Source organism: Tupaia chinensis, unplaced genomic scaffold (assembly GCF_000334495.1).
Source record: "Tupaia chinensis unplaced genomic scaffold, TupChi_1.0 Scaffold000097_1, whole genome shotgun sequence".
NCBI lineage: Eukaryota > Metazoa > Chordata > Mammalia > Scandentia > Tupaiidae > Tupaia > Tupaia belangeri.
This window is the reverse complement of record NW_006159559.1, coordinates 9,684,080-9,692,686: the sequence shown is the minus strand read 5'-3', so window position 1 is coordinate 9,692,686 and position 8,607 is coordinate 9,684,080.

Genomic DNA, 8,607 nt, shown 5'->3' with positions numbered 1-8,607 from the left:
GAAAGAGAATGGGGAATACAGGGGCCTATGGTATTTTGTGTTGCAGTTTGTAAGAGGGTGGTTAGGAAGACCTGACCGACATAAGAAATAATGGGTGGGAGGCAAGTCGTGCATTTACAGGGAAACTGTTCTGGGCAGAGGAAACAGCAGATACAAAGACCTGGAGGTAGAAAATGTTCCTGGTCTAAGCCATGCTGATGATTTTGAAAATAAACAAATACACTGATACAGGAAGGTCTTAAACACAACGATGGAAATAACTGACATTCAAGAGAGAAATCTGAGTTGGTGATACAGATTCAAGATTGACTCTATAAATGTGACGTTTGAAGCCAAGACAATCCCGAGAAAGGAAAGGAAACATTGCTAAGGGGGACAAGCTCTTTGAGAAGTCCCAGTTATAAGAAGAGAGCACAGTTAGAGCATCAGTGAGATTCAAAGAGAAAGTAGGAATACTAGGGTACTGCCATGAAGGCTACAAAATGCCATGAACAGCTTGAATTTAAGTTTCTTCATTTAAATTTTAAGCTATAATTTTTCAAAATAATAGTATATTCAAAATTATACTGGAAAATATCCTAGAGCTAGTATTTTGTCTAATTTGAGTAAGCTTTTCCAGAATGCCAAGTCCAGCATTGACAAAGATTGCCTCTCCCTGAAATTTATTTCAATTCCCTATGCTCTCCTCTTGTGTTTCATATTATTAGCTTTGAAAACAAGAGAATTAAGTTATTCTGAGCAGTTACTAGGTAAGTGCAGATGGTTTTGTGTGGTTGCTAGGTGGCAGGCTCTGTGGCACAAATTTATACTCATAAATCGAGTTTGCCAAAAGCGTGGAGGATATCCACCCTTTTATATAAGCTGTATTTCACCAATGTGCTTTTCTTTTTTTTTTTTCCACCCACTCAGCTACAGTAAAACAACTGAGTGAACTCTCATGTGTCATGATCAATAATCTCACACTTGCTCCTGGAAACAACATATTATTTCTCCTATTTGTTCCTGGGTACTTCACATATACAATAAACTCAGCTGACATATGTTTCCATTGATAAAGAATGTGAAAGCTTAGTGACTGAGGGCACATAGGAAAATATATCTTGGGGTCAGGTCTGACCTTTCACATGGGTTTAATTGTAATGCAAATGAACTGTTTCTCTTCCCTCTTTATGGACCAAGCAAACTAGCTAAATGTAAGTTATAGCTACTTACAAAACTGAGGTGTCTTCTAGTGTCCTCATTGCTACCTCTTTTGTGTATGGAAGGTACTCATTAAGAACATAGCTATTTACTCAGCCATAAAAACCAATGAGATCCTATGTTTGACAGAAAGTGGACAAATATAAAAGATTTACTCTTTTTTTTAAAAAGAATTATTCCATTTAACTTTATTTATTTAATTTGACCAGAGAGGGACAGAGAGAGAAAGAGAGAGAGAGAGAGGGAAAGTGAGAAGGCAAGCCACCAGGTCCAGGACTCAAATCGTGGCCGGCCATATGGAAGTCCAGTGCCCTTAACTACCACACCACCTGCCGGACCCAGAAAACTTACTCTTAAGTATCAGACTATAAAAGAGAGGCATTGTATGTCCCTATTTAATATACACAGAATGTCTGCACTCTATGGCAGAAACTGAAAGACTGGACAATATAAAGGCATGGAAGGCAACTATGGACACCAGAGACAGTGTGGGAGGAGGGTGGGAAATGGCAGAGGTGAGAGGGAGGGAATCAAGGGGAAAAAAGAAAAAAGTGAAACAGTTAAGAAATACGAAATGAAAAATTTTCTGTTGAAGATAATAGGTATGGTAATATTGATTGGGCCAATACTCAGTGTATTTTAGATGGGAAAATTGATTTTATATGCTGTAATGATAAATAGTGAATGAATGTAAAATAAATAAATTTTAAAAATTGATACAAATGAGAAAAAGACATAGCCACTGGCAAAACCCTTCTTCAACTCAAATCCTAGCTCAATTATGTACAAACTTTGTGACCATGGGTGAGTTATCTTAGTTTCCTAACCTCGATTCTCTTATCCACCTCACATGTTGGTTTGTGAGTATTAAGTGAGATAAGGCAGGTAAAGCACATTGTGAGATAAAGCAGGTAAGACCGTGCCAGTCTGTAAAACATTTGAAAGAGGTTATATCTGCTGTAGTAAATTCACCAAACAGTCCTCTAGAGTAGCCTTTCTGTCTCTCCAATTACTGAATTCTGAATAAAGGGTTACCATTATTTACTCTTGTTAAGTGTCCTGAGGAATTGAGGTTGCGTATCTGTCATATGAAACTGCATAAATTCCAGGTTAAACAGACCAGGTTCCTTCTCCCATAGCTCTAAGGGGTTTTCTCTCTTGAATGGACATTCATTGAATTATTTGTTTTCATAACATGAACCCAAGTTGTGAGCACCTTGGGCCTAGTTCACCATCTGACAGGAAGTTAGAGTATAACTAAGAACAGTTAGAGTATAATTTTCAATAATTTCCTCACGTATGTGTCAGTATCAACTTCTGATAATTATGTAATTAATCTTATTCTAGTCCTTCCCAGAATATAATAAGCTATTAAATAGTACATAATCATTAGATAACAGGATGAGAATAATCCATTTTTTTACTTTTATTTAACATAGGCCCTTAAATATTCCCTCACTTCATTCCTCAGTGCCTCCTCCTTATCCAGGACACAAGTGAAATTATTACTGTTTTAATACAAAGACTACTGAGAATGCAAATTATGTTTTATTCCACCAGGTTTCTAGGGTTGGTTAAAAGAAAAAAAAAAAAAAAGATTGGCTTTTAGTCAGAGACCTATGACATCTAACTTACCAGTATACTGGACACCTTTATCTTAAAGAGAGCTTTTCTTACTTCAGTTCATTTTAGGAATTACTTGAGCAGAGTTTCTGAAACTTGTAGAAATGCATTCTTTTTTTGTTTGTTTGTTAAAGGGTGTGTTGCTTGTTGGAGAGGCAGATTGAGAAAGAGAGGGAAAGTGAGAACTCATCCTACAAGGGGGATGGTCATTACCCAATCTCTTATCCTTCATTTTCTTCTCAGAGTTTTGGGCATGGACCTACACGTGCCTGGCATGATTCTCAAGCTGTTGGGTCCAGGACTCTAACCATTCCATAGGCCACCTCAACCTCCCTGCCACCTGCTGGCTCAGAAATACATTCTTCATAGGAAATATCTAATATCTTGGTTAAGATTCTGCTGAGAATACTAAGGTCTTCATTATTTTAAATCATATTGCATATATTCCTGTATCTGCAACACGTGCAGAGAGGAGTGAGAAAGTGCCCCAACATGTCTCATCATAACACCATCCTGCTTCCCAGTCCTCTAGCTTCTCAGGGACTTGAGTGGCTGCACATGGCCCCAGTATGCTTTCAGGCCAACAGGAGAATCTGAACCTATGGTTGGCCATGTGGCTTCCAGCACTGCAGTCCAGTGCACTATGGACTGCACTACCTGGCATGGGTCACTAAAGCTCTTTTGCCTTCTAATGAAATCACATGTAAAATGGCAGGAAAGGGGCCAGCCGATGGTGTGAATAGGTAAGACAGCTGGATCCCACTAGGCTGATTGTGTGGTTTGAGTGCCAAATCTCGTGACTTGAAAGACACACCTGGTATGTGTGTATATGTGCCCCAAATCCTGAAATGTGAATACAGGAGAAGGAGTTGCAGCGAGACTATCCCCCATGGGAGGTGCTTTCTCACCCCCTGGCCCCTGGCAAACACATGTGACCTATAGCAAAAAGAAAAAGAAGGAAAAAAAAAAAAGCAGAAAAGGAAACTTGAGAAATAATAACATTGAGGATTTAACTCCAAAGATGTTACAGGAATCCTCCCCAACATATTTGTTTGTGATGAGTCTCTACTTAAGTTGTCAGTTTTTTGTATCTTCATTGGCTGATGAGAAAAATAACTCAGAATAAGCTTTAGTGTGGGAGGTGGATTTCAGCCAAGAAAAGTTTTTGGAGAAATCTATTCAAAGGCCCTGAAGTTAAGCAAGAACCATTATCAAGTTTTCAAAATTCAAAAAAAAAAAATATCATGTGACAGAAGACAGAAAAAAAAAAAGCCATATAACTGCACCTGCAGCAGCATTCATTTTCATTAGTGATATAAATGAGTGGTTTAATTTGAATGTACTACTCTCATTTAGATGGTTCTTCCTAGGTGCAGGTTTGCAATCACTAGGGTAAAAGCTCCAGCTATTTGAGGACTTTAATTCATAATCCACATAACAGTCCAATCTACGAAGTATGTGTTAAATTAAACTATTTTGGCCTAACACAGCCACTATATTTTGATTCCTATGGATAAGCTGAAATAGTACATAGTAGGCTGTTTTTTTTTTTGTTTGTTTGTTTTTTTAAGCTGGTTGCTAGCTTACAGCCAATCACAGCAGCTGGGCTTCAGTCAATCACAGGCACCCCACCTTTTAAGCCATGTTAATGCAGACAAACTTCAGAATGTAACCAATGATTTCTCTATCTCACTCCTTCACTTATGTATTTTGTAGGGCACTTTTCTGTTCTGCCTGCTTAAATGCCAAGTTGACCACGAGGCTGGAGGGAGTTGTCTAGAAGTCTGGGGACAACTGCCCGATTTAAATCATGTTAATATTTGCTCTATTAAAACTATACTTGATTAAATTGACTGGTTTATTTTTCTTTTAACAGATGTTATTAGAAACCCACAACCCTACATACTTCTCACACCTGAAACTTGATTATAGACAAGGCAAATTAAACATCTGTAAGTCACAGTTCTACTGTCCTTTCTTTTGAGGGTTACTATCTCTATTTTTCTGTAATAGAAAATTTACATTATGAAAAAAATTACTTATGGATTTCACTTTTTTGCACCAAAATAATCTTGTGCTTTATTCAATTTCCCATGAATTTTTCAAAATCTAATGTTTCTGTTGAGATGGATTGAGATTTGAATGCTATTTTCATGGCTGTAGTAATGCTACCTCTTGGTGTATTTAAATAAAAAACAAAACAAAGAAAAACTTAATGTTTTCAAAAATCTTTCATTGTTTCACAAGATTTCAAATAAGTTTGCAAGTAAGAGAAGCTGCTGGACTGTGGTGTTTGTCTTTCAGATATTTGGAATACATAACAGAGATAGGACAGCTGAATAGTAAAACCTAGCTGGTAAAAACTAACTACATTTCCATGTTCCCATTTATGAGATACTCTCAAATTTCTGAATTGGTTTCCAGATTGCCGATCTATAATCCCACTGTGTTTAGGCAAAAGAAAAGATTTGGGATGATCAATTTAAACAAGGGGTTATAGAAGTTAAAGTCAAGGGATGAGAGGATTAGTAGAAGATCATTTGAGTTCTCATACCTTAGATAGTTTTTATTGAATAACAGACTTCTCCATAATGTAGTGGTTCAAAACAACAGTCAGTCATTTAGCTCACAGTTTTTTTCATCAGCAATTTGGACTGAGATGCATTCTGAAGAATTTTTTTTTTTTTTTTTTTGGCTGGCTCTTGTGCATCTATAGACAGCTGTTGACCAGCTCTGCCTCTGGGAGTCAGGTGGCCCTTGGCTTGGGTGATAAGGTTGACTATATGCTTTCTATCATCCAGTAGGCTAATCTGAGCTTCTTAACCTAGTAGTGGTAGTAGCATGAACTTTAATGACAACAAGAAGGGAAAACCCAGTGCTTAAGTGCTTCTCAAACCTTTGTTTGTATCATGTATGTTAGCATCCTATTGGTCGAAAGACGCCAAATGGACAATCTTAGAGTCAAGTTGGAGGACAGTCAGACAACATGACAGGCTATAGATACTATCAATACTCTTCCTGTATGGGAGAGGAAACATTTTTTTTCCACTTTCCACATATGATTTATTAAGATTAACCATTGAATTAAGTAGTGAATCCTGGTTATATACTTTGGGCACAGACTAAAAACTGTTATTATTACTCATTTTTAATTTTAGAGATGGTTTAAAGATACACTTACCGGAAAATAATAGGTATGCCTACCTAAAAGTATTATTTTATTCAAACATTTTGGGGAATGATGTTTAAATTGTTAGACTTCATGGAATTCAGAAAGAGTTATGAGCTCTCTTTGCTTAGTCACTGTAGTCCGCATTAGAAAGTACTGAGGACCTTTGCTTGGGTTCTGCATGGTACTTGAGGCAATTCAATGCAAGCCATCCTGTCCTTTCATCTCTAGAGTTTTAGCAAAAGTATGTATTTGTAGCTTATATGCTTTAAATGTATATATGAGTAGACCACTGATGACTTACAGTAGAGTAGTAGTTGTAAAGGCAAGTTGAAATAAGATATTGTTTTTCAAAAGGCTGAGAACGATTGATTCATAGAGATGAAAGAGGCACATTTTCATCACTGTCTAGTATTAAAGTGAGGCAAGAGGGTGACATTCCCCACCCCCATTGCTCATTTTTGGAAAAGGGTAGTAACTGCTCTTGGATGGTAAGACTCATCTCCGAAAATAAAAAAAAATATTAAAATACAATCACCCCCATCCTCGCATCCCAATCCAGTTACTCTATCAAAGCTATTCTTTAATACTTATGAAAATTCAAGAAGATGTAATATTAAATTTTAAGAAAAGAACTAATTTGTTTCTTATCTAAATAATTAGCACCAATGTACATAAATTGTTTTCCTACTTAGTAATTCAGTAAAAACTTTATTTTCTATATTAAAACTTTCTTAAGTGACTCTTTATTGCTCAGGGATTCTAGCTCCCTCTTTTAAGGAACTCACCAATTTTTAGACGCCTTTTATGTTGCTCTTGTGCTATCACATACTTGTTGCTCCAGTATTAGTAATGTCAGACTTTAATAAAATGCCAGATGCAGTACAGCTTCAGTAATCAACACAGGAAGGTTGATTTGAAGGAGAAAGGTTTGAACTGGAGCCACTTTGACAAGAAAAACATTTATTGAACTATGTTTTCACACTGTGTTGAGCTCTTCGGGTGCTTAAAAAAACAGTAGAAGTCAACATTATTTGACTTGAAAGAATTTATACTTTAAGATCTGCTTATAAAAAATAATTAGAACAACTATACTGTATAGCTAGAGTAAGTGGAATGGATCTTGAAATTCAAAGAAGAGGAACTCCATTAAAACGGCTAGAAACTGGGGGCCGGCAGTTGGCGTAATGGCTGTGTCGCTGACTTTCATGTAGTCGACCATGGTTTTAGTCCCGGACCTGGTGGCTTAAACTCATGCTGGGCATGTGTGCATGCATACCCAAGGTCCCAAGAGCAGAATGGAGGAGAAGAGGCTGGGGCATGGCCATCCCCCTTGGGAAGGGGATTTCTCGCTTTCTGTCTCTCCATCTCTCTCTGTCTTTCTGGAAAGGCCATGCGCCCTATAGCAAAAACAAAAAACAAAAAAACAAAACAAATAAAAACTAGACACTGAGTCCTTCTTCAAGGAAATGTGACTTGAGATTATATTTACAGAAAGTTGGGAATTCATGGGCTGGCCCTATGGCTTAGTTAAAAGAATTCTGAATTCTGTATGACGAACTGAGTGGTTCCAGTTCTGATGCTGGTGGCTTAAAAAACACTCTGGGCACGTAGGTGTACATGCCCACAGTCCCAATAGGATAGAAAAATAGAGAAGGGATTACAGATGACCATGCCTCATTTGGGGGTGCTTTCTCTTTCTTTCTCTCTTTTTGTCTCTTTGTCTCTGTCTCATGAGTGCACACACTTTCTACTAAACTAAAAAAAAAGTTTGGAATCCTCAAAATGAAAGTCATTAGGAATTGAGAGTCTAAATAATAACTATTGTTCTAAGCATGGGAAACATCTCTGATTTCTAGATTCTACTTTGTTGGAAAGAACTCCAAAGGGTGGGGTCCTGAGGCACCAAAGACAAAAGAAGCAAGTGGGAATTAAACTACCAGGGTAAAATATGGCTGCTTTTCTGCTAGGCTTTGTTGTCCAGTTTTAAGAGTTTTTGACCTGTCTTGAGCTGTCAATAGGTTCATGTATCTACTATTGGAACAGAATACTAACTTGTTTCCAGGCTTTAAGGTTTAAGCAAATTTCCTTACCAATTCGAAACTGCTTTTCTTGAAATTACCAGCTGAACTTGCTATTGAAAGTAGTTAGATTATTTAAGAAATTGTGTGATCAACGAAATGTGGGAGGAAAAAGAATGGAAGACAACTGTAGACACCAGAGATAGAGAGTGGAAAGAGAAGAGAGTGGAAAAGGGCAGAGGGTCAGACATAGGGGTAAATATATATATATGTACATATGAAACTAGAAATGGAAAATTATTGATGATAACAAGCAAGATTAAGTCACTATGCAGTATATTCTGGATGGGAAATCACATTTTGTATGCTATGATGATGTTTAGGTGATGAATGTAAATTAATTAAAAAAGTTTCAGGAGAAAATAAAACATGAAAACCCTTTGTCCTGAAATTAAAAACAATGCATATTTGCCAACTGCAGTAAGCTATTTATCCCCAGCTAGGAGCTACTTTATAATATGTTCATTCTACTCACTGAGGTTTATGCCTAAAGTCAGACTTGTGTTCATGGATATGTATGTATCAGCCGTGCTT